We start from the raw sequence: 19,229 nt of genomic DNA on the forward strand, positions 1-19,229 counted from the left end.
GGAAGGGGAGATGTAGATCAAAGGAATACGAAGTGGTAGTTATGCAGGAGGAATAAGTTTTTGAGATGTATTGTACAGCATGATAAAATATAGTTAGTAATAATGTAATTTCAAAATCACCAAGAGTGTAAATTCTAAATACCTCACCACAAAAAAAGAGTGAGGCAAATATATGTTAATTCTCTGTCTGCTGTTTGCTAATTAAAAATATTTTTAAACCACATATGACAATAAGGGGAGAAAAGTAACTTTAGAAGGGAGGAGCCTCAGCCAGGTGACCAAGGTCAGCATGAACAGTGATAACTCACATTGAAAGTTTGCACCATGGTCGCCATATAAAAGCAGAACTTTATGTCTGCAATCCTCCTCCCAGTCTAATACTGAGGAAAACATTCTGCAAATCCATCTTTGGATTTGGAGTGACATTCTAAAAATCCTGACTAGCATTTCTCAGAGAAATTGAGATTATCAAAAACAAAGCCTGAGGAACTGGCACAGTGAAGAGAGGTCTATGGAAACACAATGACTAAATGCAGTATGAATTCCTCAATAGCATTTTGGAACAACAAAAGAACATGAGGCAAAAACTAAGGAAATCTGAGTAAATAGTAAACTTCTAATAATGCATCAGCATTGGCTCATTATTTGTAACAGCTGCATCATGTTAAAGACCTTCGCAGAAAGGGAAGTGGTGTGAGACACACAGGAACTCTAATATCTTCAAAAAAAAATTTTTTTACTGCTTTTTTAAGACAAGGTCTCACCTTGTTGCCCAGGTTGGATTGGAATTCACAAGCTGGCCTCAAATTCGTGATCCTTCTAACTCAGCCTCCCGCGTGCTGGGATTATAACAATGTACCACTACACTGGACCTATCGTCAAATTTTTTTCTGTAAATCTAAAACTGTTCTAAAAAGTAAAATTAAATTTTTAAAATAAATAAAATTTTGTGGAGTGAGTTCTCCATAAAATGGGATTCAAAATGTTTCCGCCGTCACCAGGCATGGTGGTGCACACCTGTAATTCCAGCACTTGGGAAGCTTAGGCTTCAACTGGGGCTACATCATGAGTTCCAGATCAGCCTGGGCTACGTAAAGAGACCCTGCTACCATCCCTAAAAAAGATTACTGTCATATGAGAAAACAATTTGGTCATTTCTTTTTTGCAATACTGGGGACTGAGCCCAGGGCTTCACTCATGCTAGGCAAATGCTCCATTAATGAGCTATATCCCCAAGCTGCTTCTTATAAAAGTAAACATACCATATGGCCAACCAATCAAGCCCATTCCCAGGTATTAAAAGAAATGCCAAACCTTTACACAAATGTTCATTCATTGTCTCCAAACCCTGAAAACAATCTAAATTTTTCCAGGTAGTAAATAGACAAACCCATGGTGGTATATCCATAAATGAAATATTACTCAGCACTAAAAATGAAGACATAACAATATGAATAAAGTTTCTTGGGTTTTGTTTGCTTGGCTACCTAAGAAACTATTTGCCTCCTTTTTTTTTTTTTATCAATCCTGACATTTAAAAAGTCATTAAAAAAGCCCAGAGCTTGTGGGCTGGACAGGGGCCATGCTTGATGGGTTGCCATGATCAGAGTCTATGGCAGGGAAGAAGGTGTAGGTGGGAGGGAGCTACTGTTGTATCCCTGTTGATTGTTCATGGTGGAGGTATGTGGAGTGCACTGAGTCTCAGTGGGAGGGGGCATATAGATTTTCTGTCCATCTTGAAGACTGTCATTCATTACTTAGCCAAATGCTCTCTTCTACTGGTCATCTCATATTATATTAGTAGTCTAGGTGTACTGGCCAGTGTTGCCATCACCATCATGAGTGGGCAAGGGCTGAAACAGATTGAACAAGATTTGGCTGAAATTTTCCAATAAGTGGTATTCCTTGCATGTATCTGGAATACATAAAGGAGACATCAACTTATAGTTTGTCTATCTTGCAATCTATGACCTTGAACTTGAGGTCAGCCACTCGGTTAGAATTTTCTGTAGCAGACAGAATTGACTCTGTTCTTGCTATGAGTTCCTTTCTAAGTTCTCTGGTGTAGGAGAGAATATCTTCATGAATGCAGTCACTACTGAGTCATCTTTAGGCCCATCAGCCCTTCTTCTGTTTGACTTTGAGACTCCGATCTCCAACTCCTCAGTTGATGCAGCTTCTATTTCAGGACCTGTTCCCAATACAGCAAGAGAAAGGACAGAGTAAGTATCCAATCTTATTTATCAACTATAAATACATTATGGTAAGTGAAAGTGGCCAGACTCAGGGACTGTATAACATTCTAGAAAAGACAAGACTATAAATATAAAAAACAGATTGTGGGATGGGTATGGTGGTTCAATCCTGCAATCCTAGTTCTTGGGAAGCAGAGACCAGAATTGTGGTGCAAGGCCAGCCGAGCAGGCCTTTCAACCAATAAAATCTGGGCATCATACCACACGCCTGTCATCCCAGTTATGCAGGAAGCATAAATAGGAGGATCAAGGTCCAGGCCAGCCCAGGCATAAAGCAAGAGCCTGTCCCAAAAATAACCAAAAGCACAAAGGTCTAATGGCACAGCTCAAGTGTGAGAGCAACTGCCTAGCAAGTGCAAGGCCCTGAGTTCAAACCCTAGTACCACCCAAAAAAGAAAAATAGATATGCGGGGATGAAAACGAACCCAATCTAAATCTTCTTAAGTAGCAGCAGTCTGGAAGGTCATTTTGATTGTCATTCTCTCTAAATGTACCACCTCCAGGCATTGACACTTTTCGCATTGTTCAGCCTCAATTTTCCTCCACTCTCTGAACCCACTTTGGTCAAGGTTACATTTTATTGTTGTTAGGTAAATAGTGCTCCAATATTTTGCTCACACTGTTCGCCATAACAGAAATAGCTCCTTCTTCCATCCTTTTCAAAATTCTACTAATGATTGGAAATTTTCTGATGCCACTGCAGCCCAAGTAATCAACCCTACATAACCCTAGAATATTACCCACTCTTACGTGCATTCTGCTTATAGATTTTAATATTAACTCTCGTCTGACTGCATGATTTATATGTTATGCATTGACTCTCGTTACCTCCATCTGGGTGTGTCTGAAATCTCCATCACAATGGAAGCTCCACTGTGAACTTTCTTTTATTTTTATTATTATTCTTTTATTCACATGTGCATACATTGTTTGGGTCATTTCTCCCCCCTGCCCCCTCCCCCACCCTCTCTCCCCTTCCCCCTCAGTTCCAGGCAGGTCCTGTTCTACCTTTATCACTAGTTTTGTTGAAGAAAAGACATAAGCATAACAAGGAAGACAAAGTGTTTTTGTTAGCTGAGTTGAGGATAGCTATACAGAAATATTCTTAGCATTGCTTTCGTGTACATGTGTTATGACCCATGTTGATTCATCTCTAACTGATCTTTACCCTGCTTACTGATCCCCTTCTCATGATAAACTCTGTTGCTTTAAGGTTTCTGTATTAGTTCCTCTGGAGTGGGGACATCAAACACTTTCATGTTTTGGGTTTTCTACCTATTTCTATATTACCCAAATGTGCTCTCCCCTTGTCATGTGGTCCCAGTCCAACCACATTGCTGCATTTACCCTAGATCTAAAGTCCACATATGAGGGAGAACATATGATTTTTGGTCTTCTGAGCCTGGCTGACCTCGCTCAGAATGATGTTCTCTAGTTCCATCCATTTACCTACAAATGATAGATTTTATTCTTCTTCATGTCTGAGTAAAATTCCATTGTATATAAATACCACATTTTCTTGATCCATTCATCAGTAGTGGGGCATCCTGGTTGTTTCCATAACTTGGCTATTGTGAATAATGCCACAATAAACATGGGTGTGCAGGTGCTTCTGGAGTAACCTGTGTCACAGTCTTTTGGGTATATCCTCAGGAATGGGATTGCTGGATCATATGGCAGATCTATGTTTAGATTTTTAAGAAGTCTCCAAATTTTTTTCCAGAGTGGTTGCATCAGCTTGCATTCCCACCAGCAGTGGATTCCTTTTTCCCCACATCCTCACCAACACATGTTGTTGGTGGTGTTTTTGATGATGGCTATTCTAACAGGGGTGAGGTGGAATCTTAGTGTGGTTTTGATTTGCATTTCCTTTATGGCTAGAGATGGTGAGCATTTTTTCATGTGCTTTTTTGGAATATCTTCTTTTGAAAAAGTGAACTTTCTTTTTTTTATTTTTTTTATCTTTTATTGTTGTGCTTGGGGTACATTGTGGCATTTACAAAAGTTATCACAGTTGAAGTCACCTTCTCCATCATACTTTCTTCCTTGAGATTGTGCCCATTCACAGAGCAACTGGCAAACCAAGGAATGCTGTCTCCAAAGGTTCTTTCTGTTATAATTCACATCTTTCTTTTGTATTTTTTTATTTCAAATGTCTTTAATAATTGCACAGCTGCCTCAATGTGCTAAACAAAGACAACACTTGTGAAACAAATTGTCCTAAGGATTTTTTTTATTCATTTATTCATTTGTGCATACATTCTTTGGGTCATTTCTCCCCCATGTCCCCCACCCCCTCCCTCTCTCCCCCACCCCTCTTGCTTCCTGGCAGAACCTGCTAAGCCCTCTTGTCCAATTTTGTTGAAGAGAAGACATAAGCAATAACAAGAAAGACATAGCGTTTTTGCTAGTCTGAGATAAGGATAGCTATACAGAGAGATTCCTAGCATTGCTTCCATGCACATGTGTATTGCAACCCACATTGGTTCATCTCTACCTGACCTCTTCACTACTTCCCGCTCAGCTTCCCATATTGACCACTGTCACTTTAAGGTTACTATTTTAGCTCCTCTACAGTGGGCATATCAAACACTTTCAAGTTTTAGGTTCCCTACCTTTCTCTATTCCTCCTGTATGTGTTCTCCCCTCAGCGTGTGAAATTATGGCCTCAGAGGAGAGCCACATGTCTGAGACCATTTCCCTTACTCAATAAATAGCAAGCTGCTTTGCAATGAGCCTGTATTTGTGAGTGTGGACTTTGTACATTCATCACACAAACTTTGAGTGTGTTCTCATAAAAAATGAAAGGAAGAGTTCTGAATCCCAAAAATGTTGTCCCAAGTAAAACTAACCAACACAAGTAGAAAATGTTCCCTTCATTCTTCTCGCCACCAAAGTCATATAGTTGTCACATACTTCAAATATTCTTTTGAAGTCTTGAATTTCATCATGAGCCCTAAGTGTGCTATTACTTGTTCTTTCTTTCTCTTCCTTTCTTTTGGTTTTCAGTTTACATTTTCAGAAACAACTTTCAAAAATAAAGTTCTCTCAACTATTATAAAATTGCCATCTTAAAGTACAAAGCTGAATTCTGAAAATGGATATTTTATAACAAAGAAAAACACATGACTGCAAGATGAACAAAACATAAATAATACTCATCAGAATTTTTGTTTCAAGTTTGTTTAACACATTGGCTGGTGTGAATTCTAATAAATGATCTAGTTTTGAAGTTCTCTCTCCCTTTACCATCGGGTCTTTCCCTTATCATCAACCAAAGACAACAAAAAAAGTGATTCTGTTCCTCTGCCTTACTTCCTGAGTAGAATGTGGCATAGATAATACCTGAAGGGTCAGAATAAATTAAATAGACAATATAAATCCCAGCTGTGGGGCTATTGTACGTGAGAAAGTGACCATTCTGCAACGTAAGACATTTGTATCTAAGAGGTTTTTGGTTTTGTTTTGAGATGGGGGTCTCACCTCAAACTCCTGGATTCCAGGGCTCCTCCTGCCTCAGCTGGAGCTACAGGTGCTCCACCATTCCCAGCTGTGCCTAAGTTTACAGCCTCAGTGGGTTTGAATAGGCGTTGACCTTAGGTCAAGTGCTCCACCTGGTGGCCATATCAAGCCTAGCATGTTATCTCAGGGTTCTCAGAAATAGCTGCAAGGAAAAATAAAGACTGATTTTTTTTTTTCTTCCTCTTTTTTTGGGGCGGAGGGAGTGGTACTGGGGTTTGAACTCAGAAGACTGATTGTCTTACAGCATCCTATTTTCTGTAATTGCAAATAAATATTTTGAGTACTGAACACCTCAGGAAATTCATGAAATTTTGGCTTACAGAAAGAAAATTCCTAACTATATTATTCAACTTTCTTTCAGTTTCACAAAATACCTAACAAGGAGCACTTATAAGAAAAAAGAGTTCATTTAGTTTATTTAGCTTACAGTCTAGGAGGTTCGCAGTCTGATTGGCACAACATAGGCTCTGTGATTATTGCTATTCTGGGCTTTAATATCTTCAGTTCAGAGCACCCAATGCAGGAGAGAAAGCACGAGCTTACACCTGGAACCAAGGGGAGGCTCCCAGTCCTTTGCGCTTTTAGTTCTTTTTCAGATAGGATCTTGTGTTTTTTTCCTGGACGGTCCTAGACCGTGATCATCATACCTCTACCTCTCATGTAACTGAGATTACAGGTGTGCACCACCACACCTGGCTTGTTCTCTGAAATAGATTCTCACTAATTTTCACCTGGGCTGGCCTCAATCCTCAATCCTCCCATCTCCACTTCCCAAGTAGCTGAGATTACAGGAATGAGCCACCATCCCTGGTCAAAGTTTCAGATCTTGGCCAGGAACTCACAACTATAATCGTAGTTATTCAGGAGGCAGAGATCAGGAGAATTGAGGTTCGAAGCCACCTGGGGCAAACATTCTCAAGACCCTATGTCAAAAAAAATCTATCACAAAAAAAAAAGGACTGGTGGAGTGGCTCAAGGTGTAGGCCATGAGTTCAAACCCCAGTATCACAACAAAAAGAAAGTTTCAGGGCTGACATTAAGGCCTTTGATTCATTTTTTAATTATTTTGTACAGGCTAAAGGACGGGGATCTAGTTTCAGTTTCTACACGATTATATCCAGTTTTTCCAACAACCTTTGTTGAAGAGGCTTTCTTTTCTCCAAAGTGTATTTTTGGTGCCTCTGTCAGTAGCTAAGTGGCTGTAACTGTGTGGGGTTGTCTCTGATTCTTCTGTTCTATTCCATTGGTCTACACACCTGTTTTTGTGCCAGTACCATCCTGGTTTTGTTGCTATGGTTCCACAGTATAACTTGAAGTCTGGTATTATAATAACCTCCAGCATTGCTCATTTTGCTCAGGATAGCTTTGGCTATTTGTGGTCTTCTATTCTTCCGTATGAATCTTATGATTGATTTTTCCATTTCTGTGAAGAATGACATTGGAATTTTAGTGAGCATGTCATTGAATCTATAGATTACTTTCAACAGTATGGACATTTCCAAAATATTAGTTCTGCCAATCCATGAAGAGTGTTTCAAACTTCTCATTTCCATATATACATGGAAATGTCTCAAGGAAACTCCCTGTAAAACTGTCTTAAACAAACAAAGTGTCTTTTTTCAAAGACTGAGAACAGGAAGGTAAAAGAGGTCCCAACTGGGGGTTGGCACCAGTGTGAAGGGGGAGGATATAAGAAAAGGGTTAGGAGGGTGAATGTGGACATATTCTGTACTCACGTATGAAAATGGAAACAATGAGACCTGTTGAAACTATCCCAGAAGTAGGTGGGAGGATAAAGAAGAATGATGGAAGGGTGAATTCAACTATGATATATTATAAGAACTTCTGTAAATGTCACAATGTACCCCCACTACAACAATAATAATTTTTAAAAACTTCTAGTTTCTTCTTCAATTTCTTTCTTTGATGTTTTATAGATTTCATTGTAAATATCTTTTGCCTCCTTAGTTAAATTAATTCTTAGGTATTTTTGAGACTATCATGAATGGGATTATTTTCCTAGTTTCTTTCTCCTTCCGACAAGTGTTGGTATATGGAAAAGCTGATTTTTATATATTGATTTTGTATCTTAGTACTTTGCTAACACTGTTTACCAGATCTAAGAATTCTTTGGTGGAGTCTCTGGGATCCTTTTAACATATAAAATCATGTCATCTGCAAACAGGAATAATCTGACTTCTTTCTTTTCTATTTGTATTCCTTATATTTCTTTCTCTTGTCTTACAGCTCTGGCTAAGAATTCAAGCACTATATTGAATGAGAATGAAGAGAGTAGATGCCTTATCTTGTTCCTGACTTCAGAGGAAATGCTTTCAATTTTTCCCAGTTTAGTATAATGCTGGATGTTGGTTTATCATATGTAGCCTTCATATGTTGAGGTACATTCCTTCTATTCCTAGTTTCATCAGGACTTCTACCATGAAAAGATACTGAATTTTGTCAGAGGCTTTCTCTAAACTTTTTGAGGCAATCATGTGATTTTGCTCTTTGCTCTATTTAGGTGCTCTATTATATTCATTGGACATATCATGTCTTACTACTTAATGACTTATCCAAAACTAAGCCCCTATTTTCATAACAGGCATTGTGATTATTACTAAGAATTCTAACATTAATGAGTAAAAATGCCATTCAGAAACTCATAGTCCAGTGAGGAAGGCATGCAAACAGATACAAGAATGAAAAGTATTAAAGACAATGACACAAGAGACTAGAGCAGTCAAGTGAAAGTGATAAGACTAAAACATTTTAAATATAACTTTCCCATGGCAGCCAGCTAATAAATTTTCCTGTCAAATTCAAACCCAAGATTACCTGAATCCCGTCCTATTGACAACTGTGTGGGTCACTTAGAAATAGGTCAACCCTGTTCCACCTGAGCAAATCACAGTGAAGAGGTTCATGATGTTATAGGGATAATTTCTGTGATCAGGATAATTTCTTATAAAAGATGGACATCCTACAGCAAGATTAGCTTAGCTCTGATAGTCTGACTTCTCAGAGACAACCCAACTGGATGCTAGATTTGGTCTTTGTCTCGTACATGTTGGAAAATGACCAAGTTTCTTAAACCAAAGCTAGCAGCAGCTACCTTCTTTTCTCTAAAGAGAGGCAGCATGAACAGTGGGTAAGCAAATGCATGTTTGAATTCTGACTCTGTTATTTATTAGCTGTATGAATTACCTTGGTCATATTAATGCCTAGAAACCAGCAGGCCTCATTTCCAGTCCTAGCTCTGACACTAAGGCTATATGTAATCTCATGAAAACCCTGTGGTGCTATGCCCAGCAATGAAGGTTCCTATAGGTAATGTCTAGACTGCCCTCTAAATTAAGTACAGTCTCCATTGATACTTGAAGAGGATTGGTCCCAGAACCACCTACAGACAACAAATTTCATAAATGTTCACATCCCTTATAGAAAATGGAAGAGCATCTGTATGTAAGTTACACAACTCCTCCCACCTACTTCAAATCGTATCTCTACATTACTCATTACACCTGATGCAATGTAAATGCTATATAAGAACTTATTTACACTATTGTTTAGGAAATAATGACATAAAAAACTCAAGTCTGTAGATGTTCAGTACAGACTCAATATTTAAAGTATTTTTGATCTGAAACTGGAGAACAAGAAGGCTAAACAGGTCCTGTCTGGAGATTGGCACCAGTAGGAGGAGATAAGGAAAGGGTGAAGGAGGGTGAATATGGTGGAAATACTGTGTACTCATGTATGAAAATGGAAAAATGAGATCTGTTGAAACTATTCTAGGAATGGGAAGAGAGGGGATAAAAGAACATGACGAAGGGGGTGAATTCAAGTATGATGTATTGTAAGAACCTCTGTAAATGTCACAATGTACCCCTAGTACAATAATAACATGATAATAAAAAGGGAAAAAAGAAAATTGTTAAAATTTTAGAAAAGTTTAGGACTAGAATAGCGAGAAATTTTGTACCCTTTTTGCTTAAATCATGACAGCTTTAGTATATTTTTTTAGACAAGAGTAAGTATAATGACAAATGTTCCAATATCATTACTTTTAGGATCTTATTTAAGGAATGATTCATTATAGAAATTACTAATTGAAACCAAAACATTTTCAATTAAATAAAATAAATCTTAAGTTACAGTAAAAATAAATTAATTAAATTAAATGTTTTTGATCTGTGGTTGGCAGAACCCCTGGATTCAGAGAACCAAATATTGTCCTAGGTCTAAAATTGAAACTTTGCATATGAACATGAGGGTTTTCGACAAAGTGTATAAGAAGCAAGGAGAGCTCCAGGGGTGAAAGAGGCAGGCACAAGGGACTGAAACAAATGACAATCGTAGCAGCGCCAACTAGTTGGGCATGGTCACCACATGTTCTGACTCTGTGGAATTGACACTTAGATTGCATAGAAGTAAATATAGAATAGTGTCACTAGAGGCTGGAAGGGTATCAAGCAAGGGGAGAGAGGATGGATAAAGAGTGCCAAGGTACAGTTAGGTGTGAGGAATTAGTTCTGCTCTGTAGACAACAATTCATCCCAAAACAGAAATGATAAACAGCTGAGGAGATGGAAATGTTAATCGCTCTGACTTAATATTATGTTACATAAATGTATCAAATTATTATACTGTATCCTGCAAATATGTACTAGATAAAAATATAAGTAAGGGCCTGTCATGATCACACACCTGTAATCCAAGCTCTTGAAAGGCTGACACAGGATCTTGAGAGTTCAAGGCAAGCCTGGACTGCGGAACAAGGCCCTATCTCAAAAAGAAAAGACAGAAAGAAAAAAAAAGATGTGGCATCTTAGAGGAATGGAGGTGCCATAAGAAGTCTCTCCTCCCCTCTCCAGTGGGCTTGGTTAGTTACAGCAGACAAGGTCATGTGGAAGAGCAACCCCTCAGGATAGGACGCTCCATCTCTCCCCTCTACACCTCAAGGTCATGGGAAGCAGCAAAATAAATGCCAACTTTGTTCAACCTAGGTAGCACGAAGGTATTGTACACATTATTGACATTATATAAGTCCAAAAGCAAAGTGCTTAAGACCAGTGGTCTGTGACCTGAGTCACTTTCTTCCATCACCATCTCTTAGTGGCAAACTCACTGCACACCTTAAGTTCCCTGGACAATTTTTAATAGTACTGTTTATTTGAAAACTGATGGATCATAGCAAAAATATACACTTTATCTGAAAACCTTCATTTTACTTCCTTCACAAAACAGGGAGTTTTAGGTTCTCCCTCAGTTTCTTCCAACTCCGAACTTTTAAGAGCAAGCAGTAGACCGAGCTAGCTCTGTCACTCCTTAAGAAAGAATTATTAAACATTTAGAAATTTTACAAGCCAGTGGTTCAACCATCGATAGCATAAATTTTTGTGTTTAGAATACCTATAATATAGAAATTAGCTAAGGCTAAAAATTAAGGCTTTTGTTCAGAAAGCTAATTTACCAGCATGCTACTGAATATGAGCCATTTAATCAAATATCATCCATATGAGGTCTGTGCAGTAGATGCTCTGAAAAGGCATTTCTTGGCCAGGCACATAGCCATCCTGCTAGGAAAATGTGGAAATACAATTTTTGTCAAAACAGCAGGGGTCACTATACTTATTTAGTGAACAGAGGCAGGCTCAGTACAACACACATCCAACAATTTGTACAATATTTTCTCCAAAAAAATAATGTCTGTTCAGCATAGACCCCACTGAGAAGGTATTCAAGAGGTCTGGCAGTAATTCTACCATCAGCTTTTGAATGACTTCTTGGAGCCTCCATAGGAATTCACATCCATTAAAAAATTATCATCTATTCAACTAGCAAATGGGAACAGATGAAGTATCATCTCAGAGGAATCTTTTGATAATTTGTCCCCATCTTTCCTCAATTCCCCACCTCAAAACTCATCCTTTTTTCTTGAGTCTTTCTCTTCCATTGCTGGCTCATTTATCAAAAATTCCTTTCTACCTTGCTCCCTTGAAGTAGACACTCTTCAAGTAGAGGTTGCATTAGGCTGCAAGTAACAGAAAAGCTAACTAATAAAGAGTTCACATGCATAGTGATTTTTTTTCTCTCAAGCTTATTCCCATGGGGTAGACAGTTAATGACTTTGCCTCAGCAGCTGGAAGACATCAGAATGGAGACTCTGAGGCCATTTGGCCTCTTCCTAATGGCTGCAAATGGCCTCTAAAGCCCCAGCAATTGAGACCATCTCCCCACAGGAGATGAAGAACTAAATCAGAAAAGAAGGCCCATTAGCAAAAACTTTCCCAGACATGCCAGGTAGACTTCTGCCTATCTCTGAAGGCCAGATGTGTCATGTGACCACCTAGTTACAGGACAGACTGAAATGAGATTTCAACTTTCTTGATTCTAAAACCAGAAGAACACAAGGGAAGGAAGTTGGAATGGGTAATAAGGAAACCAACCACAGTCTGTGTCATAAGCAGGAACATGTCAGCCAAACTTCAGGGAATATGGGATATGATATAGAAGTAAAGGTAAATGGACTTCCCCAGAATGTGTTCCTTACTGCAAAACAAATACAACTTAACCATAGATTGGTTGTCAGACTTTTGAAAACTCATTAAAATCCCTTTCTTTGAATGATACTAAATAGTATTGAAGCATGATGCATCTGTGTATGGAAATAGCACATCTAATACACTGTAAGCTGTTGAATAGTAGGGAGCAAGGTAGGAGACAAAGTAATAGAAGGTATTAATCTGATTATAGCACTATATATACATGTCTGAAATGCCAAGGGGAAGCCCTCTTGAACAATCAATACACACCTAAAAAATGCAGGACAGGAAGGTGAAACAGGTGCTGTCCAGGAGTCTGGGGGAAGGGACGGTAAACAGAGAGGATGAAGGAGGGAGAATATGGTGGATGTATTTTGTATTCATGGATGAAAATAGAGCAACTTAACTTGTTGCAATTGTTCTAAGGAGGAGGGATAAGGTATGAGGGAGAATAATGAAGGGGGTGAGTCTAATTAAGACATATTATAAGTACACATGTAAATATCACAGTGTATCCCTACACACAACTTTTATATGCAAATAAAAAATCTCTTTCTTCCACTTTGATTCATTCTGAACATTTCTGTCAAAAAATGAACTCTTTGCAGTTCATAAACCATTTTCAATTCCCTTTTCTATTTTCTTTTCTCTTTGAGATGATTTTAAAATAGTTGTAGAATTTGTTCTCTCTATCTTGGAGACAATAGAAAACAAGTGGGTTAATTACTCAAAATATGAACAGAAAATTACATTTTCATATTCCTGGCAGTGCAGATTAATTTGGTCATAGAAGCATAAGACAGTAAGGTATCCTTATTTTCTGCAACTTGAAGAAGAGTGAATTATTTTTATGTACTTCTTTCCCTACCTATTTGAACCATCTTCATCTCTTGTTATCATCAACATTGTCTTAAGTGCTTAGAAATGTGAAAAGGAAGATCATGCTGTAGCTATTAAACTCTCAAGTCGAGGGGATTCCAAGATGGCGGCTAGAGGTAGGAAGCAGAAAGCGACCCTCCTATAGTGAAATCTTGGAGAGACGCTGGAGACACACTTTGCAGGCATAATCACTGAGAAAAGGCATAACTTTGACTCCTCCACATCTCCAGCCGGCGCAGAGAATCTCCACTTCACGTTAAACGGAGAACCGAGGAGGCCCCCGGGCCGCCAGTGGCCGGCGCCCATACGGCTTGGGAAGACGCGGACCAGGTGAGCTTCGCGGTACCGCGGTTCCCCCACAGACAAGCCTGGGCCAGAGCAGCATAGGCCCCTGGACAGACTGACCTCCACCCGGGAAAAAAAGAGAAACTGAGTAATAAGCAATAAGAACAGTTAAGACACGCTGGAAAGAGGGTGGGGCGCCCTGAGCGCTGGGACTGTAAATAAACGAGCCGGGCGGGCCGGAGAGGCTCTGGCGGGAGCGGGGCGCACCAGCAACCAGGAGCGGGGACGCTTGTGAGAGGAGGGAAGACCCACTTCCCACGTGAACTGTAAATAAACACGCAGGCCTGACAACGCGGGGCAGTGTCGCCTTTCCCAGTGCTTGGAAAGGGAAAAGCCTGTAGCAGAGGCCCCCCTCCCCCGCACAGGAGAACTCTGAGCAAACAAAGCCTGTGGGACCAGGTGAGTGCTAGCTCACCCCAGAGATCTGCATAAATAACGCCGCCAGCTACAGGCTGAGAGCAGCAGGCAGGCAAGCCACAGTTGCAGATACCACTCTCAGAACTGCCTCCAGATGCTTTTTTTTTCTTTTTCTCCCTACCTTTGATGAGAGAACAACCGAATTACACCTGCAAGCCGAAAAACTTACTGAAACTGTATTGCATTTGAACTGGGGACACTTGGTGGGGCTTTTTTTTTTTCTTCTGTGTGTGTGTGAGTGTAGTTTTGTTCTACTTTATGCATCCCCTTTGATGAGACAACTACAGAACAACATCTGAGGCACCAACTCCAGGACTGGAGATTGAGACGGACACCCAAATTATTAAGACTGAAACTGCATTGCATATAAACTTGGAAGTTTTTTGTTTTGGTTTTTTTGGTTTTTTTTAATTTTCTATTTTCCATTTTATTTTAATTCATTTTTATAAATAGATATTACTTTCATATACTTATTTTTTTTTATCTTTGATTTTCAATCCTCTCTCTGTCACTCTATTGTCTGTTCAGCTTACTGTCGATTAGTACACTAACACTCCCTGTTTATACCTTTGAAACTCTCTTGTCTGATACCTTGTTCTGCTTTCTCCCTCTTGTCTGTATATTTGTTTTCCCCTTTTCTTTAAGTTCTTGCTTTCCATCTCAGCTCACTCTTCCATTCTCAATATTACCATTGTTATTATTACAAGCTAGAAAATACTTAATTACACACAGTACAGGGACAGTAACAACACCAAGGACAATGACAGGAAGACAGAAAAAACAAGGAAACCAGTTTCCCCACAGCAAAAAATTAGTACAGGAACCAGAGGGGAATGAAGAGAACAGAAACTCAGAGCCAGACTCCAACAAAATGAAGATAAACTATGCCAAAGGACCCAATGAAGCCCACAAGAATAATTTAAAAGAAGACATACTACAAGTACTCAATGAGAATTTTATAGAGATGATACTGGATAGGGTCAACCAAAATGTACAGGAGACACTCAAGAAATTCCAAGACAATAAAAATAGAGAATTTGAAAAAGCAAAAGAAGAAATAAAGGAAACCATAGAAGCACTGTATAAACACCAAAATGAAAGAGAGAACACAATGAATAAATGGATAAATGAACTCAGGACAAAAATAGACAACAATAAAGAAGAAAACAGCCAGGATATGGAAAACCTCAGAAAAAAGAACGAAACAGAACTGCAAAACAAAACGGAAGGCCAATCCAGCAGAATAGAACAAACAGAAGACAGAATCTCAGAACTTGAAGATGAAATGGTAATTAAAGGAAAAACTGAAGAACTACTAATTAAACAACTCAAGACCTGTGAAAAGAAAATGCAAGAACTCACTGACTCCATCAAAAGACCAAACTTGAGAATCATGGGCATCGAAGAAGGAGAAGAGGTGCAAGCCAAGGGAATGCGTAATATATTCAACAAAATAATAACGGAAAATTTCCCAAATCTAGAGAAAGATATTCCCATACAAATGCAAGAGGCCTCCAGGACACCAAACAGACCAGATCAAAATAGAACTACTCCACGACATATCATCATTAAAACAACAAGTTCAGAAACTAAGGAAAGAATATTGAAGGCTGCAAGAGAGAAAAAACAAGTAACATACAAAGGTAAACCCATCAAAATCACAGCAGACTTCTCAACAGAAACATTAAAAGCAAGAAGAGCGTGGGGTGAGATCTTCCGGGCACTGAATGAAAATAACTTCAACCCCAGGATACTCTACCCAGCAAAGCTATCATTCAAAATAGATGGAGCAATAAAAGTCTTCCATGATAAGCAGAAACTAAAACAATATGTGACCACAAAGCCACCATTACAAAAGATTCTGCAAGGGATCCTGCACACAGAAAGTGACACCCAACTTAACCATGAAAAGGCAGGCAGCACCAAACCACAGGATAAGAAAAAGCAAGACAGTAGAGAGTAACATCAAGTTAGGTACACACAATCAAACCTTCAAACAACTAAGATAACTAAATGGCAGGAATCACCACATACCTATCAGTACTAACACTTAATGTTAATGGACTTAATTCACCCATCAAAAGACACCGTTTGACAAAATGGATTAAAAAAGAAGATCCAACAATTTGTTGCTTACAGGAGACTCATCTCACCGACAGAAATAAGCATATGCTTAGGATGAAAGGCTGGAAGAAGATTTACCAAGCCAATGGCCCCCGAAAACAAGCAGGAGTAGCAATACTTATCTCTGACAAAGTAGACTTCAAACCTACATTGATCAAACGAGATAAAGAAGGACATTCCATACTAATAAAAGGGGAAATAGACCAAAAGGAAATAATAATCATCAATCTGTACGCACCCAATGTCAACGTACCCAATTTCATCAAACATACCCTGAAAGACCTAAAAGCATATATAAACGCCAACACAGTGGTTGTGGGAGACTTTAACACTCCATTATCATCAATAGATAGGTCATCCAAACAAAAACTCAATAAAGAAATCCAAGATCTAAAATATGCAATAGATCAAGTGGACCTAGTAGATGTCTACAGAACATTTCATCCAACCTCTACACAATATACATTCTTCTCAGCAGCCCATGGAACCTTCTCCAAAATAGATCATATCCTAGGGCACAAAGCAAGCCTCAGCAAATATAAGAAAATAGAAATAATACCATGCATACTATCTGACCACAATGCAGTAAAAGTAGAACTCAACAACAAAAGTAAAGACAAAAAACATGCAAACAGCTGGAAACTAAATAACTCATTACTTAATGAAGAATGGATCATTGATGCAATAAAAGAGGAAATTAAAAAGTTCCTAGAAGTCAATGAAAATGAAAACACAACCTACCAGAACCTATGGGACACAGCTAAGGCAGTCTTGAGAGGAAAGTTTATAGCCATGAGTGCATATATTAAAAAGATTGAAAGATCCCAAATCAATGACCTAATGATACATCTCAAACTCCTAGAAAAACAAGAACAAGCAAATCCCAAAGCAAATAGAAGGAGAGAAATAATAAAAATAAGAGCTGAAATCAACGAAATAGAAACCAAAAAAACCATACAAAGAATTAATGAAACAAAAAGTTGGTTCTTTGAAAAAATAAACAAGATCGATAGACCCCTGGCAAACCTGACTAAAATGAGGAGAGAAAAAACCCAAATTAGTAGAATCAGGAATGCAAAAGGGGAGATAACAACAAACACCATGGAAGTCCAGGAAATCATCAGAGACTACTTTGAGAACCTATATTCAAATAAATTTGAAAATCTAAAAGAAATGGACAGATTTCTAGATACATATGATCATCCAAAACTGAACCAAGAGGAAATTAATCACCTGAATAGACCTATAACACAAAATGAAATTGAAGCAGCAATCAAGAGTCTCCCCAAAAAGAAAAGTCCAGGACCTGATGGATTCTCTGCTGAATTCTATCAGACCTTTAAAGAAGAACTGATACCAACCCTCCTTAAACTGTTCCATGAAATAGAAAGGGAAGGAAAACTGCCAAACACATTTTATGAAGCCACTATTACACTTATCCCAAAGCCAGGCAAAGACACCTCCAAAAAGGAGAACTATAGGCCAATCTCCTTAATGAACATTGATGCAAAAATCCTCAACAAAATAATGGCAAATCGAATTCAGCAACACATCAAAAAGATTATTCACCACGACCAGGTAGGGTTCATCCCAGGGATGCAGGGGTGGTTCAACATACGAAAATCAATAAACGTAATAAACCACATTAACAGAAGCAAAGACAAAAACCACTTGATCATCTCAATAGATGCAGAAAAAGCCTTTGATAAGATCCAACATCATTTCATGATAAAAGCTCTAAGAAAACTAGGAATAGAAGGAAAGTTCCTCAACATTATAAAAGCTATATATGACAAACCTACAGCCAGCATTATACTTAACGGAGAAAAATTAAAACCATTCCCTCTAAAATCAGGAACCAGACAAGGATGCCCACTATCTCCACTCCTATTCAACATAGTACTGGAATTCCTAGCCAGAGCAATTAGGCAAGAAGAAGGAATAAAAGGAATACAAATAGGTAAAGAAACTGTCAAAATATCCCTATTTGCAGACGACATGATCCTATACCTTAAAGACCCAAAAAACTCTACTCAGAAGCTTCTAGACATCATCAATAGCTATAGCAAGGTAGCAGGATATAAAATCAACATAGAAAAATCATTAGCATTTCTATACACTAACAATGAGCAAACGGAAAAAGAATGTATGAAAACAATTCCATTTACAATAGCCTCAAAAAAAATCAAATACCTAGGTGTAAACCTAACAAAAGATGTGAAAGACCTCTACAAGGAAAACTATACACTTCTGAAGAAAGAGATGGAGGAAGACTATAGAAAGTGGAGAGATCTCCCATGCTCATGGATTGGTAGAATCAACATAGTAAAAATGTCTATACTCCCAAAAGTAATCTACATGTTTAATGCAATTCCCATCAAAATTCCAATGACATTCATCAAAGAGATTGAAAAATCTACTGTTAAATTTATATGGAAACACAAGAGGCCACGAATAGCCAAGGCAATACTCAGTCAAAAGAACAATGCAGGAGGTATCACAATACCTGACTTCAAACTATATTACAAAGCAATAATAATAAAAACAGCATGGTACTGGCACAAAAACAGACATGAAGACCAGTGGAACAGAATAGAGGATCCAGATATGAAGCCACACAACTATAAGCAACTTATCTTTGACAAAGGAGCTAAAAATATACGATGGAGAAATAGCAGCCTCTTCAACAAAAACTGCTGGGAAAACTGGTTAGCAGTCTGCAAAAAACTGAAACTAGATCCATGTATATCACCCTATACCAAGATTAACTCAAAATGGATCAAGGATCTTAATATCAGACCCCAAACTCTTAAGTTGATACAAGAAAGAGTAGGAAATACTCTGGAGTTAGTAGGTATAGGTAAGAACTTTCTCAATGAAACCCCAGCAGCACAGCAACTAAGAGATAGCATAGATAAATGGGACCTCATAAAACTAAAAAGCTTCTGTTCATCAAAAGAAATGGTCTCTAAACTGAAGAGAATACCCACAGAGTGGGAGAAAATATTTGCCAATTATACATCAGACAAAGGACTGATAACCAGAATATACAGGGAACTTAAAAAACTAAATTCTCCCAAAACTAATGAACCAATAAAGAAATGGGCAGGTGAACTAAACAGAACTTTCTCAAAAGAAGAAA

General features: G+C 38.4%; 1 long non-coding RNA gene across 1 annotated transcript in view; it reads right to left on the minus strand.

Moving 5' to 3' along the window:
* Positions 1–1,398: 1,398 nt before the first annotated feature.
* LOC141422459 (uncharacterized) overlaps positions 1,399–19,229 on the minus strand; it is a 50,251-nt gene continuing 32,420 nt past the window's right edge. The window contains exons 2-3 of the long non-coding RNA XR_012447012.1: positions 7,034–7,200; positions 1,399–2,191 (exon numbers count right to left, since the gene is read on the minus strand). This is a non-coding gene — a long non-coding RNA (uncharacterized lncRNA). The remainder of the gene's footprint in view (positions 2,192–7,033; positions 7,201–19,229) is intronic.

This window comes from Castor canadensis, chromosome 4, assembly GCF_047511655.1.
Source record: "Castor canadensis chromosome 4, mCasCan1.hap1v2, whole genome shotgun sequence".
NCBI lineage: Eukaryota > Metazoa > Chordata > Mammalia > Rodentia > Castoridae > Castor > Castor canadensis.